Source organism: Diachasmimorpha longicaudata, chromosome 13 (assembly GCF_034640455.1).
Source record: "Diachasmimorpha longicaudata isolate KC_UGA_2023 chromosome 13, iyDiaLong2, whole genome shotgun sequence".
Taxonomy (NCBI): domain Eukaryota; kingdom Metazoa; phylum Arthropoda; class Insecta; order Hymenoptera; family Braconidae; genus Diachasmimorpha; species Diachasmimorpha longicaudata.
In genome coordinates, this window is record NC_087237.1 from 3,517,548 (window position 1) to 3,542,342 (window position 24,795).

The 24,795-nt window shown below is 40.8% G+C and overlaps 1 protein-coding gene across 18 annotated transcripts in view; it reads right to left on the bottom strand.

Annotated features, from left to right (window-relative positions):
• Positions 1-24,795, bottom strand: part of LOC135168413 (agrin-like) — a 256,515-nt gene that overhangs the window by 147,010 nt on the left and 84,710 nt on the right. Inside the window, exon 1 of one of the 18 annotated variants that reach the window (XM_064132557.1) lies at positions 20,741-21,048. The exons of the other annotated variants lie outside the window; for them this stretch is intronic. The gene's annotated coding sequence lies outside the window, so the exon portion shown is untranslated. Of the gene's footprint in view, positions 1-20,740; positions 21,049-24,795 lie in introns of those variants that run through there. 18 annotated transcript variants of the gene reach the window in all.

Genomic DNA, 24,795 nt, shown 5'->3' on the forward strand with positions numbered 1-24,795 from the left:
TTGTACAAGCGCAATTCAACAAATTGTTCATTTACATCAAAATATTGGATTTCCTCGCAGCAAAGAATCGTAATCCTTCCTATTCACAGGAGTCACGACACTTTATCGATCCTTTCAGCACTTTCAGCTTATCAATTGAAATATCTCGTCGTTCAATTAAATCAATGAGTCCTTTCTCAGAGTTTAACCATCAAATCAATAGAATCGGCTCCATTGAATTCATGGGGAGCAATAAATCGACTTCAGAAATTGTCAGATGCATTCGTTCCTCCAGTATCATTTCATTGCAGTTCTATATCTTTGAAATGCCCCGAATCGCTCATCATTCATGAACGACGTAAACTAGTCGATTTGCTGATGATAATGACCCTTCAGTTGATAGGGCTCATAAAATGATCTAATGAATGAAAACAATTAATCTCCAATTTTACCTCCATCTTGCGCATTCCAGAGTTGAACGAGTTGCTCTGTTCCATAAACGTTGATTGTTACGGCCTGTTTCAGAGTTTCATTAAAACTGACAGCGCCAGTGCAATGGAGCACAATGGAAATACCTTCGATAAGTAGTATTTCGAAGCATATGATGAGACCCATATCATGACCATTCAGATGAACTTTGATGGTTATAATTCTCCTGAAAGTTCAAATTCCATCCTCGGATTTTCTGTAATTATTACGAATCAAAATACTAATGATGGAATATTCACTCGAAATTTATTGTAGAAAGTGGCCTTAGCGGGGTGAATGTAAATTCATTTGTTGATTGAGTTTCCGTAATGAACTACTCCAGAATCCTATCCATCCCAACTGGAAATTCCACTTCATGTGATTGTGGGAACTATGACCTCCACTTCATTCTTCCGTCATTGCTTCAAAATTCACGGCTCGAGTTACCACGACGTTATGATAATTTATTGATGACCAAACATTTCCATATTTTGCCGGTAAATCCAATTATTGGACTTGGATGGGTAACCAACACTGCATCCGTACCAAAATCACTCGTGGCAATATGCGTTAGGAGTATTTACACATCATTAAACAGTTCTGTTAGCAGTGAAGCGGAAAAAAGCAGGCGTTAAAATTATAGAGCTGAAGACTGAACTAATTAATCAGCTGGTTGATGAATATCTATAAATGAACAATGGTATAAAACCATACATTTTTTAAAATAATCCCTCTCAATTCCGCTTGCACTGAGTAGGAGTCCTGTTCCACAGTGAGAGCTTTCAAAATATGCTAAGTTATCAATGCGAGGTCCTTGGATCCTATCTCTCCTGAATAACGATTTTTGTTCTGTCTAGAACGAGTCTTGCTCGAATTTCCCGAAGAATTGCTCTCTAAAGTTTCAGTAATAGCACCTCTCCCTGACTAAAGCACCTTATGATGACGTCCGTATTGATATGTGTACAGGATATTGCCCCAAAGCCATTGCTGAATAATCCTTTTCACCCTCTAGCACCACCATAATCAATAAATTTTCAAACGACTTCACACTTGGCTACTGCAATCATCGCAATGTCCCCCGAGGTCATAACCATCTTGGTTATGGGATGGGCTAAATTTTGGGCATACGAAACATTTTTCCCCCAGAATTCCAAACATCGCGACGTAAACCAGAACGCGATGAGAATTTTGAATATCCAATGTACGAATAACCGATTCAATGGAGCTTCATAGTCCCCCCCACTCTAATACCCTTGTCATCCAATTCAACCTGGTACCTTTGTCCTCCTTTATTCACTCATACACTCCTAGTCAGTGTCGTTGTACTGCAGAGAAAGGGGTATCAAATTACCAGCTCAAAACCGATACCATCCCATCTCAAGAGCAGCTACCAGTGTATCGAGCAAATTCCAATCCACGCTTTTGCCGTTGCCCCTTACAAAGAGCTTTCGTGGTCAACTCAATCACTCTGGCTCATTGAATTTTATTTCTCATGTGGTACGGAACGAACAATCCGGATTACGGATCGAAACTGAATTATTACGGATGATGGAGTTTCAATAGAAAGTCTTGGTTGAGGAATTAGAGATATAGAGGATTTTCTGGAATGATTGATAGAGATTTCTGACTACCTCGGCAGAATTCAGGAGCATCATTAATTATTTGTTTGTGGAGGTGTCTAAATATTACATATGGCAGTTATTTGATAGCGAGAGAAAATTATCTAACGATAGCATTCCCATCGAAGTCAGCAGAGTTGACTTTGATTGAGACACTATCACATACCATTTTCATGTTCATGAGATCCATGTGAAATTCAACAGACGATAATGACTGAGCTGAAAATATTTTTGAGCTCCATCTGTTGAAAGGCCAATAGTATTGACGAAACCATCATTTGGTTGAATCGACAATGCGCGAGAATATCATTAATCTCCATCGTAGTGACCCTTATTGATGTCCAAGTATTGTTCAACTTCAAACATGCTGTTAACCTCAGGAATTCTCCCTTTCAAGTTAACAACCTCCATTCAACTCATCAATTCCGACGCCATAACTGATAACGAGAATACTGCTATTGAAATTGACAATTCATCTCTGTTTCCTCAGTCCTGACAAGGACTGATGATAGCTCTGCAATGCTGATTGCCAATGTCCGTTTCTCGTTTAGGATCAATCGCCTAAGTGTCGTTGGTGATGTGTCACATAATATGAAGAGCTTATCACGAGCCATCATCACGATGCGTAAATAATTCAATCACATCCCCTGAGCTTTCACCACATCAAGATAAAAATCGTCTGTATGAAATTCTGCTTTCAGCATACCTCAGCGTCTTTCAACTCCCCCAACTACGTGTCCTTGAGATGGAATCGTGAGAGAAGACGCCGACCAAGTCCACCAGAAACAATTCACACGTCGTAGACGAATATCGAATTCTTCATTCTCACCTAGGGATCAGATGTCGGGGTCATGACCTTCCAAAGTGACGCCAAAACTACCCCTGTGAGACAGACTTATCCATTCTGCACTATTCATCCCCCTCTCACAACCCTCATCGGTCTATTCTGATCCCCCTTTGTGAACACCCATCGCTGACTCTAGCCTTTCCCTCCACCACCACCAATAGAGTGAAGTTGTTCCCAGTTTTGCAATGACAAGCACGAGAATCCTCGTTGTCACTAGGACTAACTTGTCCTGGTGGTAGGTACGATCGTACCCACAGCATTGGTCTTGTCGGGGAACACGAAAATTCAGATCCCCACCTCCTTGAAGCGCGAAGGAAAAGTTTCTCTCACCACGAATTAACCGAGACATGTACCAAGAAAATGAGTTCACACATTTTAACCAAATTTCAACTGTTGGTAATCAACTAATTGAGATAAATTTTGAGGTAAACCCAACTTTCCATCCCATACCTTGGAATCTTGGACCTTGAACGATAAGTAAAGAAGAATGTATTCAGCTTTCGAAGTAAAATTATGGAAAATATTCTTCAGAGTATTTCATTAGATGACTTAACTTTCCAGACTTATCTCATAACAATCGCTGTTTTACTCCAAACTTTTCGCGAAAATTCTCAACATATACTCCAATCTCAATTTTGTCTAGAGTGCTTCTAAAATGTCACACAGACAAAAAGTTTGCAAGCTGTCTTGATATTTAATCAGTTCTACAGTGATAAAAAAATCCGTAGATCAATAATGACTTAAACCGCTTTCGAAATTCGAATTACGCTAATCCCAAATACATGACGCAAATTTGTAGCTATTATTCGAGTCACATAACTGTCCTGAAGATCCCCACAATCGTCCACCCTTCTAATCTGCCCAACGTATCGAGATTTTGATACCCTTAAGCGAAATATCCTAGCCATGATACAGCATACTGAACCACGATGGTGACGCTCAATGAAGATCTTAGGATTAAACTTGCTTAACATTCCCAAGCGTAACAGTGCCGTCATTGTACGACTATAGCAGTAGTTAGATAATGCAAGAGAACATGAGGATATCGTATTACTTGATTTCGATCCCTGTGGATGTCCCAATTTTCCGACACTATCAATTCCAAATTAACCGGATCTGCGGGATATCAGGGAGAAGAGGGGTGTACGGAGAATGGGTTTTGCCGAGCGTTAAAACGATTTTCGATGCGATTTACCCCTACGAAGTGAGAGGTTCAACTACCCCACAGCGCTCTTTGATCCAACTATAATCGGATTCAAATAGTGATGCCAGAAACATAATAGAAACACTTTGAAAATGCATAATTGGACACGATGATGGAGTAATGAAGTTCAAGTGTTCATGATGTTTATAATCATTTTCATAAATCTATTTATAATTCATTAATTATGATAATAGCTTCGAACGAAATCATATCAATTAAGGGGTGGAACATTATGCTCATTATCATGATAAATTGGTCTGTCATCCGGATCATTAAAAGCCATTCTCTGTACCTGGGAGAATTTCCTTTTAAGGCAAATTTAAGTCAGGATTAAAGACATACGTCGGATTAAAGTTTGAATGAGGTCCATCTCAAGGAGAGATGCACTCAGATATATAAAACAGTGATGAATCAAGGGATGTCACTGAAATCCCCCCCACCAATCCAAACATGATCGACAATATCCTCTCTAATGACTTCATCCCCACGTCCCTATTGCCAACTGCAATTCCGCAAAAAACTGAGTATCAGTTTAGCCAGCTGATGAGTTTGGTTCAATAACAGACACCCCTATACATACACCCCGGATTTCATCATACTCAGCCAGCAAATAATCAACTCGTTGGCTCTGTGAGTGTCAGCATCAATGAGACACACTTTACTGTCCATAGACATGTACAACAACGATTGTCATTAGTATAATAACTCCATAAAGGACAATTCCGACAATTGGCAATGTTTGAGACCCAGAATGTCATCATTATTTATCCAATTCATTTCGAGGTACATACATGAATCTGAACTCATACTCAACACACCCCTGAGAGGGACATTCATGTAACATTCAATTGATGTTGCAGTTCCTCAATGAGTGAACTCTCCTGAACGAGACAATACCAAAGAAATTCTCCAAGTGAATTGATCCCTTCTTCATTAAGTATATGTCTTGACTTGATTCCCTTCTACCCCAGCATATTCCCATTCTCTTTTCATTATTTCTCATCTCTCTCTCTATCCCGTGCAGCCTATTTCGCCATTCCCTGGTGAATTCACCGGGAACACCAGACACTCGGTAAATCCCCATCTCTTTTGTCCCAGACACTCACACCCTCTAATGGTACTGTGCTCAGATGGAGGGAAAATTCCGAGTTAAAGTCATACACCACCGTAAGGGCGTTATTCTACCTTCGGTGTTTTCATGTATCTCACTTGCACGCAAGTCTATCCATCCGGTAGTCAATTAATTGATTAGAGCTGGCACTGGCGTTGGCGACAGTTCAAGTTTTTGGTAAATTTACGGAAGTTGTTGGTACTGTAGGTGGAGAAACTCAAACAGAATGACCGGATCAAGTTGGGAAGCAAATTTGAAAGCATAATATTAAGTGAGTGATCATTTCAAGGTAAACAGTCGTCAGAGAAGTGGTGACTAGCTAGATTTTAGCTAAGACATCATCAAGTTCTGTCTCATCTGGTACATTTGGTCAGAGATTGAAAGAAGAGTATGGAATTCTAGTCTTCATCATTGACTTCTGATGAGCTTGAAGACAGTGAACCCCAATTTGAAGCCCTCGCACACTCATTGCATGTTAAACCACCAAACGTATGGATGTTCTAAGGTGACATCGCCTAGACACTCACCTCCATGCACGTAAGAAAACAATGTAGTCAGTTTGAAATTGGAATAAACAAGAGCAACAGAGCTAGGACAAAAGCAACACAAATGCTTTGTGTACCTTCGAAGCTAAAGCATCGTTGAATCTTGGCACGACGCCTTGGCTCCTCACGTAGACTTGAATTTGGACAGTACCCGCTCCAGATTTCTATATCTCAGACACCGAGGACGTAAGCGCAAACGTATTCATTCCTCTTGTTCATACAGCCTTTTCATATGTTCTATTTTTTCAGTGTCGAATGCTGTGCACACATGGATGGATATGTGCGAGGGTCTCTATTTGCTTGAGATAAAAAGAGCGTCCATTGGGACCCTCCATAGACATGTGTGTGCTTTCAAAGGGCTCTAGCCGTTGGTCCAAGGGATGGAGTTAGCTTCCAGGGTGACAGCATGGGCAAGATGAACTACCTCTGATGGTCAATAGTTCTGAATCTAGTGAGGCCCTTCAAACATTTATTGGACTTCAGAACGAGGCAATTTAAAGCTCTGGTTCATTCAATATTAAGAACTCAAGAACGGGTCCTCTCAAATTTATGTTAATATTGATAATCCTAAATATATCCGATCGAATATGTGAGGCCAAAATATCCTAGACCACCGAAATATTTATATTTATGAATAATCCATGAAACATTGGGCCATGGAAAACCGATTTGATTGGATCGAATCTGACTTATTCCTATGAATTGCGTATTGAAGTGTAATAATAGCACTATTTCGAATCCACAAATGTGAATTTAATTGATGGACCTGAGACAGATACTATCAATCATGAACGTTGAAACAAACGTTAGCTGTTCATTTGTAAACCAATCCAATTGCCCTTCTGAATATTCATAATCTTGTGAATATTCAACACTTCTTTCTCTGAAACTGCAATTAAAAAAGGATGGAAAATATCGAAAATCTCGACTCATCCTTTACTCATAATGGATCCAATGAATCAATTAACTGTTGGCTGGTAAGAAACAGGATGTCAAGTCTTCAAGTGTCAAATGTCACTCGCAAAGTCAGAATCCACCACTTCTTCAATAACATTTGATTAAAAAATTTATAGCCGCCAGTGACATTGATACGTCAATGTCTTCTGAACAGGAAGCAATCCAATGACTAGTGTCCTGAGATGAGGGCAATATTTGTCAGTTATTATCACTGAAATCTTTCCCAAAATGGTGGTAAAAATGATATCCTGAAAATGTCACGTCATGACATACCAGCAGTCACACAAGCGGACTGATTCAACAAAGAATTTCTCATCAAAGGAGGCATCAAGCAGTGAAGAAAGGGATGATTTGTCTCACCGAGAGATGAATCCGGCAAACAAAAATAAAAGACGTGGAGGAGGAAAAAGAGGCAACCGATAGATACTTTCTTTCAGGAGGAAAAAAATAAAAAAAACTTTTGTCTTTCGGCGACAAGAAAACCTGAGCGGTCGCTTTTCGCCATTGCCTGTCGTTCTGACGGGACAGCTCTGCATACAAGACATCTCCATTTAGATACTCTCTGTCCTCCCAACTCCCCCTTCACTACGACTCTTTCACCCTCTTACACGACCCGGTCGACGTCCTTCGACCCAACCACCCCTTCACTACCCAGTTTTCCGTCTTGTCTGTATATGCCTCACTTCTCTCCGTACAACCCCACTGCCCCACCCCCGCGATGCTCCCGAGCACTCGGCGTCGCTTTTTCCATCGACCATTCTCCAACGACTCCACCACCAACACTCATCACCCATGATGCTGATATTCCATGGGAAGACAGGGAGGATGCCAAGTCTTTTCGTATCTGGTGGTGTTAATCTTCATCAAAGATAATTTTTTGATTGTTGGAGACATGAAGTTTTAATAGACTGCGAGACCAGAGCGATTGGATAACAGAAGTTGAAATTGAATATTTTTTGAGGCACAATTTTCGTTAGGGTCTCTGGGCTACCCTAAGACCTGATGAGCACTGGATCCTTCTCTACCTCCTGATAGTACCTCCATAAAATCCCTGTTGCGACCCTAGTTTGTTCCCCCAATCTGACTAATTGCGGTCGTTATTTTCGATCACAGGCTCCATAAAATACCGTCCATTAAAATGAAAAATAATCCCCAACAAATCTCGAGATTGCACACTTCAAATGCACCGGTCGATAAAACTGGAGATCAATAATTGACGAAAGATTCCTTGGAATTTACATAATCAATAAATGATTACATCAATAACATCCAAATATCCTAATATCAAAAATTGATATCACATCGAATGGCCCGGTTTCGGTCGAATAAAACAATTTTTTCGAGGTCAAACATAAATTCGAAAATTGAAAATCGATAATCACCCAATCATCACTCCCACCATTCAATACCTCCACTTACTCCCAATTGTTTCTTACTATACCCGACAACAAACTAGACCAGCGATTTAATCCGTCCCTCTTATAATTCCCTTAAGTCAATAAAATCAATCCATGTCAAATGTCAAATATAAATAAACCACTTCGCCTCCACTCAGCCCCACCAAACCCCTCATGCAACTTCCCACCCTTTTCCACCAATTTCCGGGATAAAAAAAAATCGTAATAATCTAACAACCATTGCAACCCGTTACGAGGCATTAGTCTCAGAACTATAGATCCGCTGTTTCTTCGTACAAAGGAAAACGTTAACTTTAACGCACAATACGTGCGGCAAATGCCGAAGCTGAAGCAAACAGAGGGGAAAAAAGTAGAATCATAACTTTTTGTTGCGACTTCTTTTCAAGAAAATTCTCCTCTTCCATTTTTATCGGCCTGGATTTTCATTCAATATGCCAAGTGTATCCTTTAATTTGAAATATTACTCAGCCCGGGGTCTGCATAGAATCCACCGAGGTGAAAAAAAAAACGAGGGGCTGGAAGGGGAGGGGAAAAATATACCGTGAATACCCCGGGGTAACATTCCTGTATCGACGTATCGATGAGACAGTACCTCCTATACATATTCTCCTCATTGCTTGCCAATGTGTAAGGATCCACTGAAATGGAAAAGAAGGAGTGAAGTCACCAGGATGACGAGATGGCAAGAGAATATTTGCGTGAGTAAACAATGAATATATAAGGTTTTATTGGTGTCTATTCTCAGGGACAAAATTGCATATCATACAGAATGTTAAGGAAGAAATGCAGAAAAAGAGGCGATTGTATGGTTTCGATGGTGAATAGTTTGTGGGAGGTGAGGTGGAAAAAATAAGTGCATGGGGATATTATTCAGAGAATTGTCATAAAGTGAGGTAATAAAACTGGAGAGTTGGCTGGTATGTGCGTAGAGGAATGCTGAGACCATGAATAAGATGGAGAATAGGAGATTTGTTGAGGCGGAGGTATATTATCTCTTGTGAGGAATCTTTGAAATCTTTCTTCGAGTCATAATGAAATTGTTGGAAAGGTAGAACTTTTTCATGAAATTTTGTGGATTAAATCGTATGGGTAAAGTTCATAGGGTGGATCTTGAAGGGAATAATGTCCGATAATTTAAATCCGGTCTGGGGTCATTTAATTAGCGAGTTACTTGATCAGATGTGCTCTTCCATTTATGATCTAGAGTTTAAAGTCATTCTCGATGTTTCTGTTGAATTTTTCGTGATTAAATTAAATTCCATCACATGATCCTCATGTTCAATTCATTTAGCTGAATCCGTTCTTTTTTTATTGCTTGATAGTGACGTAATACTGAGGGAGATAAGACGTCATCGTCTTCTGATGACGACGTGATTGAATTTGGTCTTATTAGTGATGATAAATATATTCCCTTGTAGATAGGGTAGATATCGAGTCTGTGCTTTTACCCTCCATTACTCCCTCCACCAGACATTACAGGGAACGAGACAGTACTAAAAATGAATGACCAACTGTTCTCCCATTACAAAATTAAAATTTAAGTAATCAACACCGAGTGCATTTTCCTTAACACCCCATTATTCAACATCGCTCAGTTATTAAATTTGTATGAAATGTGAATTTCTGGAAGATTGTTACAAGGAATGTTCAAGAAATTTCATCATAACAGTTTCCTAGTCTCGAACTGGGGCTTGAAATTTTCCTTCAACGTTAATTGGGAATTCTCGCGTGTGAGCATTGTATATTCCACCTAGTACACTCGACTGGGAAAACTTCTGGTGAGTCTTTTGCCACGCGAGATGTCGCATACTTTCCCTCCTTCTCTTACCCCCCCGTACTCCAACCCCCGCATTGTTAACGGCCTAAGTACGGTGAACCCCCAAGACGTTTGCGTGCACGATATCGACTCCCAGGAGAACGGGTCGCAGTAAATTATAAATAAAAAATTGTTTCGACTCGGCAATGACAAATGCAGGCACAGTCACCCCTTGGAATAATCGTTAGGGAGTTTTTCCCCTCATGTGGACAATCATGAGTAACATTTCTGCCATTATTCATCGATGTTTTCTAGTATTGAGATAAATTACGTCCCTGGAGACGTAAAAATATTTTCAAATGTAAATACTTGGAAAAAAAAATCAATGAATTGCGAAAACAGGAATAGAAATGTAGGTAAACTTTTGCAATCCGATCACCTGACTATAAAATTCTCTAAATTCTCAATATCGTTTGGTATAAAATTGCAGTTGAACTGAACGCCAAAAAGAAGCTCATCGAATCTTTCATCTCCTTTTCAAGACTCCATTTGTCGTGTGTCGCATTTCGAACTCGGGTCCAGTGCCATTTTCTCTCTACCGTTTTTCTCACTTCGTTGTCACGTATGCCGCCCACTCTCAACCCCATACCCCTCCGTACCCCGACCCACCCACCGTGGAACGCCATGAACTACACTCTGATCTATTGGACGTAAAGTCTGTCGTGATTCTCTGTATGTCGTTTTATCGACGACACTCATGCCTCACACGGTCACCATCCACCTACGTCAAAGTCGAGAAAACTCACCGCAGGGAATTTTTTTTTTTTCATTCCGAGACGAAAAATAAAGAGGGAAAGATGAGATAGAAATATCGAAATAAAATAGATTTGCAGTGGGGAAAATTTTCCCAAGACGTCTGGAAGAAATGTATACACGCCCTTTCATTTACTTTTTCTTCGTGTTTTTCAACGTTTTTTTTTTCAGTCTCATTCGTGCATTGGGGTGACTCTCTTTGATCGGTATCGAAGTCACGATTCCGTACATATGAAGAGACTCGTCTCCGGCGTACCATTCTCAAAAGAACGTAGTCTCCCCAAACATTTGCATTCGGTAGAGTCCGGATGGCTGCTCGTCGAACATGTGCCAGCCTGCGTCAGGTTTTTTTTTTTTTTTTCTACATGGAAACGTGCACAAGAAGCGATACTGATGGAGATATTTAGGGGGATGAGAGATGGGGGAAAATTATTTTCTGTTTGTTCGAGAGGGGGAGATCAAAGTGAGGCGAAAAGACATTGATTTCGATTCAATGTTTGTTGAACTGATAAGATCCATTTATTCATCAATTGATTGACCTCATCTGAAAATCAAAGATTCCAGGAGATTATTTTGGAAAACCTGTCGCGTTTCGCGAATATCTTTCCAAAAACCTGATTCAGCTATAGAAAGAAATTTGATGTATCATTGACAGGTCGTGTCAACGACCTACGAACCTGTCGAAGAATAAAACAATCCCACCCTTCAGCGATAATAAGTCGACACTGGAAAAATTCTCCAAAATCTTTCTCCGACATGCCCTGAATCCACTCGCCACAAAAGCCCCTCCCCAAAATATTGAATGACCGGACAGCCGTCCCCCAGGGACATTCACCACCATTACCACCACTCAGTTCCTCCATCAAAACACGAAACACTCACAACTCCGAAACAATCCGCATTTCGCCTCTTCAACTTTTTCATTCCCCCGAAAAACCCAAACAAGCTGTCCTCGTTATCAAAATAACGACCTTACTTTCGCAATCTGTTAACCACATCAACAAGAGAAAACTGAAAAAACATATTAATAACTTATGCCACTGACTAAACAGTTTCCCGTTAAATAAATTGAAAAATAAATAGAGTAAGAAGTTACGACCTGTCCTCCACGTCCGTCCTATTTTACAAATAAAAGAACAAAAATTCTATACGTTATATTTTTCGGTGGACAAATGAATGAGCTGAATTTTGCTGCAGCGTAAAAATATAATAATAAAGTTTTGAAATAGTTCGAGTTTTCATGTTGCACACGTGCATGCTAGAATATAATTTTTCACTCGGTGGTTTCATCCCCTCCCATTCCCACCCCCCGCTGGCGGGAGGAAAGGGACTCAAGAGAGGATGGCCAGCAGAAATATTGAAACTTTTCTTGAGCGAGAACTCCAGACGTGTTTGAGCATTGGACAGTTTGAATAATATATTTTTCCTGTTGCATATATATTTCTTTTTTTCCTCTGACCCGATTCAATCTACAATAGCACAAGACGGGGTGACAGCGAGAGCGGGGTGGGGTAAGGGATGGATAAAAAAAAAAAATGTTCAAGTTTTCGCGGAATAAAATAAAAGTTTTTTCTCAGAGACTGTTTGAGACTGTCTGGAGCTGAGCAAAGAAGAGATTAGAAAAATGTCTCTCGTGTTTTAAGCCCCCTCCCCTCCCTCCCTTTCACCCCTCACCACCCACCCCCGTCACTCGCTTGGCATCTTGCAGAGTTCGTGCAACGTCGAAGTCTTTTTCGACGCATTTGAGAAGCGATAAACCTGAGAGAAAATATATTCCGAGCTCGATTGTCACACCCCCATCTCCTTGCTGCTCGTCTCTTCTGTATTGCCTTTTTCTCACAAGCCTTCCACCCTCCTTCCACCCCTCGTTGGGCTTGTGTTCCTATTTTCTGTTACGTCGCCCCGGGCTTTCGTACACTTCCCCTGTCGCGTCGATCTCCTCAACGGGATTTATAATTTTTTTTTTTTTTGAGAGGGATCTGGCGTCGGTTATTTTTGGGTTCTTTTCGAAGGATTAGGGAGATTGAGGGTGCCTGATGGGGCAGGCGAAGGGGAATGGGTATCATCGGGTCTGGGGGAGATGAGGTGAAGGAGACCAGGTAGGAATTACCAGGGTTGACGCGGGGTAGAAGCTGGAGGGAACCCTGGGTTGCCGAGGCTCAGCCAATCGAGCCTCAGCTACCCCTGTGGACTGACAAGATTGTCAGGGATGAGATTGTCTTCTGTGGCCTTCAGTTGAGGATTGTTAGGAAGAAAACTGAATTTCGTATTTCATTAATAAAAAATTGTTTCCCCATCACATTATCGTGTGATGCGTCCGGAAATATTTAGAGTGCTCGAGGGATTAATAAATGCATTTGCTATAGTAAATGAATAAGGAGAACTGATATTCCACTTTCGAACTGAGGAGAATAGTTCTCATTTGCCCGGAAACATTTATTCCCCTGAATATTACAGTGAATTCGAAATAATCTTCAATGATTGAAAACTCGAACTGAAAATGGTTAATAGCTTTTTAAATATTTAATCCATTTTACCATGTGATACTCCATCCACGATAAAATTTAGAGTAATTCTGACGTATGTCTATCAGTGAAGCCCTTTGAATACCGAGGTAATTTTGAAAATTACAGCTCCAAATTAATTTAATTATTCATTCACCGTTGAGTAATTTGCATTCATAATGACTGATAATGCAGAATATTCCTCACAATGTTTAATAATATCCGCCCTTTTGTAGTGCATAAACATAGTGGAAAAGGAAAGTTTTTAATTAAATTTTTGAAGCAAATAAATCCACCTGTACTTTCTGCCCATAGCCAGAGGGCTACAATGTACATTTAACCAGAAATTTTCAATAGCCTGAGTGTATTTTCATACGATCGCATGATTCTCTATTCAACATCGTGTATGCACGTATGAATCTGGCTTATTACAAATTCATAAATTTTCAGTTTTTCACGTGATGGAAACAATACTGAGTAATTCAAAAACAAGTGCAGCTTTTCATTCTCATCACGAGCTCATTTTCCGAATTAATGGAAACTTCATTAAATTATGAGTGAATAAATAGCTTACGAATCGTTCAATTTCATGAACAAAGAGTATTTTTATATTTTTGTTAACTCCTAGAAATATCTTTTGATGTTTTTAAATGGTATAACATGCAATACGTTATGAATTGAATACTAAATGATCGTATGACCCTTTTGAGTGTAACAAACTGCAATGACTGGTAAATTTAATGTTCAAAAAACGCGAAAAAATTCATTTCATCGATATTTCATTTCATTTTTATACTGTTCATATTCGCTCCACTTTTAACACCTTAAAAATTCATAGAAAATTCTACTCCAAAATAAGAAGAATCTTGATAATTTATTGTAAAACATTCGTTTTTCGTTATCGATTTATTTCTGCACCAGATATTATCGTACAGCAAAATTTTTATCCCAAGACCTGAGCTGTTCACGTGCATCAATAACCCCACCCATCAACCCTCCGTAACAACAATCTCCTCTAAACCAACAGCCCATTCCAAATGATACAAAATGACACACTATCATCCCCTAATTTTCCTTGAAGATTGACTTTGAAGTATCATCGTACCTCCGTGAAACAGAAGCCGTCGAGTTGGCGTGAGTCACTTCTGATGTTTTATACCAACGATTACGAGCTGAACGAAGGGAGCAAAGAGGACAAACCAACGAGCAAAAGAGACGGATCAGCGACGAGAGGATGAGTGGGGCAGAATAAATCCGTGACGTTACGCTATTACAGCAACGTGAATTCCGCCAAAGGGGAGTGTAAACTCAGGGTATGGGGTATGGGGTGGATATAACCTACACGTTTAACCGGGAGTAGACTCGATATTCTTCATGACCCAGGGCTCAATCCCGATGATAGACGGGCACGCGTGCCAGCACCTCTGAAGACTTAATAACTGTCTTCCTGTTACCGAGGGGGAAAAAGGGAATGGGCTGGGTGGCTTTGAGCGAACCTGCCCTGGCCACTGGTGAGGTGCGCCCTGACTGAAGAATGTGTTGGAGCTCAAAGGGGTTCGTATTGTTGAGGAACTCGATAGTCGAGGGTGGAGTCTCGCGTGTTTCCATTGGACTTGTGGAATTATTAACGAAAGGGTAAATTTTTCGGGGATGATGAAGGAAAATTGAGATGTTGGATTTTTGAATGATCATCAAGGATTCAGTGATTGGAACCGACAACATGACGTTTGACCCCAATTATTCGTTAATTACCGGATTACTGGAAATGAGACACTCGAGTTTGAGGCGTTTGGTGAATTTATTATGATTGGGGAAAGGAATATCCGGAGAATAACGGTAAATGCCAACATTCTCATAATGAATTTCACCCAATGGTTCACCTCTCAAGAGTGAAATATATTTTCGCATTTTTATAACTCTCCAAGACCCAATGAGGTGAATAAAGATGGAGGGAAACTACCAAATGTCCATTCGCTTATCCGCCCGCTCGATTCATAAGGGCTCCCGAGGTACATATACATGCCCTGGTAAGACGATACGTTTTCCCTCACGAGTCGTTTTACTCACTCTCTTACGTGTCCGCCGGCTTGACCCACAATGGCTGTCTTGGTGCAACAGTGGTGAAGCAGAAAGGCAGTAAAACCGGGTGGATTCTAAACGAGTGGTAGACGATTCGGGTAGAAGTGGAGCCAGTTGGAGCAGTTCATATGGGAAATTGTATCTCTTAGAGTTGTGAGAAGTCGAGGGCCGTGTGATCAGTGGAATACAAATTATGGATTATCCAAGGATGAAGACAAAGTAGCCACTTGAAGTCAATATATTACACCGTAGAAAGAGATAAACCACAGACTTGTGCTGAATCTTTCAGTTCGCTGTAAATTGTTATCAGTGCGCTGACTACAGTGGGCGATTCTTCAGGGTAAAAAGAAACGTCTGAATGGGGCATACGTTCTATTAACATTCACCGAATGGTGAGGAACCTCCGAATAAAATGAATGAATTTGAATTAATGGAATGATTTGAAAAAATCATTCCATTAATTTTATACAACTCTCATCTCATTTTTAGGAATATCATTGACTTGCTGATGAATGCAGTTCGTTTTAGCGTTTCCCCTGCTGAATCCAAGGACCTCACTCATGCAGAAGTCAATGATAGCACCAGAAGAAAGTCAATTCATTTATTAACAATTTATTTAAATCCATGAAATACTGAATCGTTATGATTTATGAAGTCCAATAAAATTGTGTCAGGGAGAGATGTTCAGAAATACTTTATCAAATTGACGAGTGTTGCACATTACTAAAGAAAACAGTAGACAGGCAAACATGTCCGATGCCAGTGCAGAAGTGCCAGAGCTGTCGGTTTGAGAGCATGAATCGTCTAAATGGCGAATATAGCTCTGCCATCTCCCTAAGATGTGTACGTTTAAAGCGAAAAAACTCCTCTCCCCCCCCCCCCCAAAAAAAGCACTCGAACAGGGAAATACTTGACGAGTGAAACGAAAGAAGAGGGGATGGGGAGGAGGGAGGAGGAGGCGAAAATGGAAAAAAACTGAAACGGTAAAGAAAACGTGGGAAAAGAGAGTGAAGCTGAGGAAGAGACATATCAGTTGGACGCCAGTGGAATTTGAATTTTCGCTCTTTCAACGACGCGAGAGCCTACGTCCATTTACTCTGCCGTGAAAGAAAAGTAAAGAACTCTGTCAGTCGGCTCAGACGGGCTGGGAGAAGGGACTCAAAGCCCGTTTGAACGCGACTGGAGCCCTGGCAAACCGCCATCCAACCGTCTATCTACCGGTGGTGACGGAATGAGAAAAAGAAAGAGAACGAGAAATTCTCACTCGCATAGAGGGAGTCTCTCGTGTTTAATTTTCAATGGTAAATCATTGATGAAGGAATGGGGTGGTAAAAAGGGCGGGGGAAATTTTATGGAATATGTGGATGAAAGGTGTGGGTAAAACTTTTCGGTCAATAAAAGAAATCGATCGATGATCGGTATCTATAGTGCACCCATACGCTGTATTTAATATAGAAAAAATAATTAGTTCATTTATTGATTAATATACTTTAGATTCATCGACCGATTCCACCCAAAGGAACGGATATCCGGTGACAATGATGATTGAAAGGTTACCAAGTAATTCATCGGCCCTAGGAACTTGAATATTCTGTTCTAACTTGATTGTCTAATTTAATTTCCTCTGATTATGAAATTTCCTAATTGACGAGTTCAGAACGTTTTGCAGAACGGGACTGAGTGACTTTCGGCTCATAAATATAGAAAATGAATCTCCTCCTCGTCGTCCTGTCTAGTCCTCCGAATTTTATCCATCGAAATGGACCCACACGATTCCACATCTATAATTTAACCCATAACTCTCACGTGCACCTTTGACCCGTCCTGAAATCGTGATGTGATCACTGGAATCATTGAAAGCCCCAAATTATAGCGAGTTAAATCGTATCCTCGATATACCGTGTCACAAAATCACCCAATGTCAAGCGGTAATCACCTGAAATGAACTTCATTTCACCATCAAGCCATCGTTAATGTTTCTGAATTGTTCATCAACTGCCGCATTTATTCCGATAATTAAAAAAATTCATTCCTCTCCATCTCCAGCCGAGTCCTTCACTCCTCAACTTTTCTCCGGACCAGAAAGATTAAAAAATTGTTCGCAACATCTGTTAATGCCTTGATAATACCATGCGCTGTCCCCTTCCACTGAATTATTACTTTTTTTCATTTCAACAACTTCTTCAGTACCATCTCCCTCCCTAATACCTCCACTTTTTACTCTGTTTATTTCATCATCCGCCTATACATCTGTATTCACCCCCTTTCCACTCCCTCCCTCCCTCCCTCGCCCCTCCCGCCCCTCAGGAGTTAGAAGTACTCCGAGTAATTGAATAAGTTAATTACGTTTTTTAAAAAAGAAACTTTGTTGAGCTTTTAAACGTCTACTTTTTCCCCGTCAATTCATTTCCCTTTCCTCTTTATTTTTTATTTTCTTTTTTTTTTTATTTTTTTATAAACTTTTTTCCAGTACTCCGTGGTCTTGGTGTCATCGTCTTCTGGTGCCTGTGGAAATGTCAGTGGAAGTTTTGCTTGTTGTCAGACTTCCGGTGGATGAGTATGGGGGTGGAAAAATACCAGAGAGAGCGGAAAAAGCCAGAGAGGGCTTCCTAATTGAGGTCATGACGAACAGTCTCCACCATTTGCCGAATGTACCGGAGAAATGTCTACACCAACCGGCATTCACCTTCCCCTCTTTCTAACGTTAATTGAGAATGCAAGGATTTCCTCGGGGATACCACTGTGGGAATGAAATGCGAAGAGGGAATGGAGCGATAGCAATGGACGTGAAGAGGGTGGAGTGAGGGGTAATTTTGCAGGTGACGGATTTTTAAATTGGTGGATTTATTCGCGCGAGGGAGCTTTAATAAATGTCGTCGGATCTTACGAGCTGAATGAGACAGTGTTGATGATTTGGAAGGGGTGAATTTTTTTACAAGCGAATATCTTGCAAGAAAGATATCTGAATGAGGGATGGTCGTCCACTACAGGATTCCTGTTCTAGCGAGGCACGATTACAGCCTGATAAAAATTAAGGGATGATTGAATAATTAATTTACGATTACTCGTCTACTTTTGGATCTTAAATAAAAAATACATCACCTCCTCTCGATTATGAATATCTGGTATCGAAGTTCTGAATTTTTTGGCGAATTTCTACCGCTAGTTTTTTCGGTACTGAAACACGTTCGATGCAGGTGACGTATTCATGATTAAAAAAAGAAATTCCTAAAAAAGAGAATTGCTAAAAAGAAATAAAATTGCTGTATGAACGTTCGATCAGTCCGACACAACCGATAGATTCCTCAAGGGTTTTGGCACACAACGACCCAGGGGGCGACACGCACGAGAGTGGACATTTTTCAAGGGCTTCATGGCCCGAGAAAAATGACATGAAATACCGCCCCCGATTCACTCTTCACACATACATACCCCGATACAACTGGACTCCATTTTTTTTTCGGTATTCGCTCGCCGAAAAAAAGATGAGAGAGTGAGAGGATATGCCTATCGATCCGTCGATGCCTCGGACACTCAGAAATAAAATTCAATTCGTCCTCAATATATTTAGAAATAAAAATTGCAATCACCCGTAAATATACTCAGAATCTTTTAATAAAAATATTTTCAAACTTTCGTGAGAAATTTTTGCATGGAGAGAAAAAATCTTGAAAAATTACGTGCCTGTTCCGTAATCTGCCAATCAAAATAATATTCAGTAAAAATTACGGTACCGTTAGGCGCTTTTTTAATGAACTTTTTGGAAAAAGTCCAAAACGTTCCACAAAAATTATGAACCGTTCAGTGAAAAAATGCCTAATTATTCCGTAATTTTTACTGAATACTGTTTTGACTGTTAGATTACGGAACAGGCACATAATTTTTCAAAAAAATTTCTCTCCATGTGTGCACTACTAGATCAAACCAGGAAAATAAATGATAGGAAGATTCTTCACTTACGAACACATATTTGCAAATGGTTGCTAGCAATTTTATCGATCCACGCTATTATTAAATTTTTCAAAAATATGAAAGACGAAGAAATGTTATCGTCGTTTGATCGTGAAAATATGCGGTTTGTGTAGCCCACGGAGGCGGTAGACGAGCTGTACGTACCAGAGGAACATTGGAATCCACCAATATATTAGTATTATATCAATAGAGCTATGATATACGTATTGTCGACTATCGTCAATCGAATGTCTGACTCTTTCGTCCTTTTCTCCTTGCCGATTGCAAATCAAATTCCAACCGGTGGAGTATTAAATAATGCAGGCATTCTTCCCAGAGAATATTAATATTTTCGGTTTGAATAAAATCAGTATTACCATATATTCTAAAATCATCAACTGGACTTTACTACTTCCTCCAAAAAATTCTGGAATATTGTTCTCCGTCTGAGCGTCAGGTAATACTGGTTTAACGCTCAAAAATTATTTATAAATTCTCTCCGTGTCTTTACTCCATTCGTAATGCTCAATTTATGGGGTAATCTGTGGATAGCATCGCTGATAACAACGATAAGGGTGTCCTCGAACATCAAAGAACACTGTGAACTCCGAAAACCCACGACTCGACTAAATAGGAGTGGAAATACCGTCATTATATGGGCGTCAGGTGCGGTAAAATTTGATTTTATCCAAAGATTCTCGAAACTGATCGTCAAACAGGGTAAAACTTTATTCGTGAAAACCTATACCAATCCTTCGAGAAGTCTCAGCAGTTTGCTTATACTCATACAAATCCCTTTCTCCCACTCGTTTAGAACGTGAAATTTACCAAGTTTTCGATCTCCCCCTGAATTGCGGGAAAGTAAACCCGTAGGATGTAGCAATAGAGAAGGGACTATTAGAAGTTTTGCCTGCATGATGGGCGATGATAATGACTGGGAGAAATGGGAAGTTGTAGATTATAAGTGGTGGGGTTTGCTTTAGTCTGGGAAAACTTTGAATCGCGGAGATGATGGAATTGAATCAGAGGTTGAAACTAATGTCTGTTTCAGACAATTTTTGGTGAAAATTTACGGTACATTGTTGAAGTTTTCCTCTGGCTTTTGTTGTAGAAATATTTAAAATCCTTAACAAGTAACAATTAATTTTTAACATTAACAATTCATCAAACTATTAATCGCTCAATTATTTATCGTTTCTCCATTTTCTTACGCCTCTGTTCCCCCCCCCCCCCCAGTCCCAAACTCCCCAAAAAAATACCTCTTCCCGAAACTGCGTCTCGCAGCCCTGGAATTCCTCCAGTAAAGTCTCCCCCGAGCCCCATCCCATCCCCTTAAAAAATCCCACAGAGATCTGCCTCCCGAAAATTCAATTTTCTTACTGGCACCAGTTCACCCCCCCTCCATAAAAAAATATTCCGCCAACGTCACCGAAATATTTCCCCCTCGGTGTGACTCTCATATCGCAACAACACGACGATAAATATTTACCTGTCATCCGTCGGGTCCTCCTGCACTTGCAACCCTCTTGCACTTTTTAATTAACGCGTTTCCTCTGCCTCCACTCTTCCTGTGTCTCACCCCCTCGATCCAGTGTACCACGTTCCCATCCACAATAGCCAACAGCCCGCAAAATCGTGAAGGTACCACCAAAAGATGAATAAAAACCGGCTGACTAAAATATCACTGAATCCCTGAAATCGCGATATCTCAAGGGTATTACTCCCGTCTAATCACAATCTCTCGTGTCCACTATTTTCGTGATCAGCCAGAGCATGCGATGCGAGTTACTTGGTCGAGGTCACCCCTCCTCCTTCTCATCCCCCTCCACCACCCCCCCTCAACCCCACCCCTGACCCAACGAATATCTATAAATCACTGACCCTATCCACTGTTCACTGTATTTCTCATTTCCCCGGTGGTTCTGATCACAATTCAATTTTTACTCTTCACGACATTTATCCCAAATGAGCCGCTTCACATTGCCTCCCCCTCCACAAATACATATTTATACATTCACACGCGAGACAATTCACAATAACACTGACGACTAAATCCAATCTACCTGACTCGAGACGAGAGAAGAATTTATTCAATTTGTAAATTTCGTGAATTTACCCACCCTCACGTTCCTCAATTTTCCCGAGTCTAGAAAGTGAGGAAGAAGTGGAGAACTGACGGTGTTTTCCACCCCCCAGAGCGAAGCTGAAGTGTAATCATCCGACTCAAAGGCGAATAATTGAGAGTTTTCGTCGTGAATCTACTTATTTACTGGATTTCCATTGCCAGTAGTTGTCGATAGACGAAAAATAATGTTCCATTGAATGCGAATCATCCCTCACTCCATCACTGCTCTCAAAATAATGCTGGACACGAGGTTGTTATCAATTTTATTACGTCGTAATTCACACTCGCACATTAATCACTTGCGAGCGTTCACAATGTGCTCACTATTTTCGAATAAATATCCAATTTATTTCGGCAGTTTCAGAATTTTTCCTGCGGCCATATTTTTTTTTAGGACAATTTTCTCGGTTAATTGGATTTTATCAGTGGCCGGAGGGGGTGAGGGTCTGATGGTTCTGGCCGGCGGGGGTAATACAACTGGAGGGGTATCACCGCAGAATCGCGAATTGGATGGACTCGAAATGAGAAAGCGACGGTGATGGCACGACACGCGAGTTCGCCGGCCGACTGAGGGTAGTCGGCCCCAAAACTCCACTCGTTTCCTTTCGCCACACGAGGGCTGGGTGCGCGCATGCGCTCAACCGAGCTTTGGGGGTACAGGGTGCACTTGTGATGTTCGTGCGAGGTAGAGGAGATATTCGGACGTTTGATGAATTGAAGGTAAATAATTTATGTTTGGAAGAGAGGTGAAGGGAAGGGGGATAATTAATGACAGTGGGAGGGGAATTCTTTTTGGTGGAAGTGGATAGAAAAATTGTGGAGACGCGAGGGGGGAGGAGGGGGATGGATGGGCGAGTTTCTGTCATAAATCAGCGATGAAAGTGTTGTTATGGATGGAAATAAACAATTTTAATAATTGAGGAACGGTCGTGATAATGTGGAAAAAAGAATTGCGACTGCAGGCGATAATTTCAGAGTCCGTGACACGACAAAATATTTAGTTGATGATATTGTTGTCCTTTTATCGTGGGTCATGATGGTATTATCGATAAAGGTTTCGGTTGACTGCCCTTCGTAACTTGAGAACTACTGAATTTTTTCACATTTACTTGAATAAAAATTCATTCAAGGACAATAGAAGAAATGTTGATACCTTGAATGTAAATAATTTATGTTAAAAGGGGGAATGATTAATGAAAAGAGAGGGGAGTTCATAGTTGATGAAGTTGAAGTAGAACTTATTGAGGTGAAGCAGAAACGAATGGGGACTCTCAGTCATAAATCAGTCACAACTTCATGAGACAAAAATATTAAAAAATCCCCAGTTGAATTGTAAATTCGGTCGTGAGAGTGCTCCGCGTCCGAAAAGTGGGTATCACTCGGTCATTCAATCCCTCCCGGTCGTCGAGACCCAACCAAATAAACTTTTAAAATTCCCTAAAAATTACACATTGTATCTTGCACCCCATTGTTTCACAAATCTAATTTACCACATCTCAAAACCTACTACCCTACATTTCACAAAAATTTCCAGAAATTTCTACCACTGCAGTTTCAATCTGCTCCACTTTACTCTCCTAACAATTCCACGGCACAAAGAAATCTGAAATAAACATCTCTACCTCACTCATACATTTACCCATCGTTCTCGATCTAAAATCCCCATCACAAATGTGCGCATGTAAACAAACAATGGTCTCAACATCGCATCCTTTTCCCGTACAATTCCTCGGCTTACAAAGGCCCTTCACTCGGACAACAACAATAATCGAGATACGCACAGCGGCTCACCGCGATCCGTTTACCTTTACCCCCCTCCCCTCTTTCACCCTACCCAACCGCCGTCACCACCCTTCCATTTCTCCCCCCCTCCTCCCCACCCCTTCCGTCCCACCATCATCGAATAGCCAATATTATCAGTTATCGGATTATTACCGTAAATTGTTCGCATTTACCATCACCAACTGGGTTACATGTTGCAGGCTGCACACGTACCTCATCTAGAACTTTCCTCTCCCACCCCCAGGTTCTTCTTCATCTTGTTGGAGGTCTTTGTCGGGCCTGAGCCAGTCGAATATCGAGATCTCACTCGCGACCAGGTGTGACTATCGTTGGCCCGTAAGCATACAGTAAATTTCAAGTTGGCCGAACTGGCGTATATACAGAAGCCAAGGGTAGAGGGTGAACTCGGGTCATGCTGTTAAAGGCTGGGGGGTGTACATGGTGGAGATAGTTTTAGAGGCCAATCCCCTCCCCCTCAGCCTGAAGCATTGTAATACCGTAAGTATGATGTATGGTGGGAGGGTAAAATGAGCTTAGGTGGCTTCTCTTTTCTGTGTCTTGGGGCTGATGGTTGGGAAGTCATAATGAGACTTCTTGGTGAAATTAATTTGATATTGCATTGAAGGTGAGGGTGGCGTTGAATTAACGGTAAAATCGGTTGGAAGGAATTATTGGAATTGGATCGATGGAAGCATTAAGTTGGCTTCAGTCCGAAAATCAGTAGCGAAGCGGCAAAACGGTTAGAGTTGAGTGAACTTCGAGTTATTGAGGATCAAATCACCGTAAATTTTATTCTCCCCTTTATTCAAATTTCTGAATTATACACGAAAGGAAATTTGGGATAAAAATTAGGGTTGTAGAGGGCGAAACGTGGGAGGAAATGATAGTCACCCACTTTTTAGGTCAAGTTTTGGTGGAAAAATTAAACTGGGGCGGGTAATTTTTGTGATAAAATTAACCTTCATCCCATCGAATTTTTATCTGAAATTTCCTTTACAAATATCTTCCCCCTGCAACGACTCATTTTCTAAAATAATTTTAAACATTTTTTTAATCTCAGAAGCTCTTCAAAAATCATTCACCCAACGTCTCACGTTCACCCTCGATTCTCCAAACCGAGGAAAAATTCCTTTAAAAACCTTTTCTTTCAATTTCTCATTCTCCCTCTCGCAAGTATAATGGCAATAAGAGCTGCATGCAGAGGCGATACTTCTGCGTAATGAGGATCGGATGAGGCACCACTGCGAATAAGGGATTTTAGGAATGGAGCATCAAATCCCTCTCCCCCGCCCTCACCCATCAACCACCCACCACGCCTGTTTGAAATGGAGAAGACGTTTTGTTAATGCGACTGAGACTCTCCACTGGAGGAAAATAGAACGCAGAGGAGAGAGAAACGTTTTGGCTGCATTTTGAAGAGGTTGGAGAAAGGTTATGTCCTTCCAGAAAAGGGGTGAAATCAAAGGGAAAGAAGAGGTGGAGAATCTCGGAGATGCTTCTGGAAATTTCCGAGGGATATTATTTCAATGCCTGCGAGCTATGTCTTTCAGAAGTTGTAACACAAAGGGATGTTTTATTTAAACATCTTGGGCCATGTTTTCAACTCACTCTCTCATCGAAACTGAATTAAAACGCCC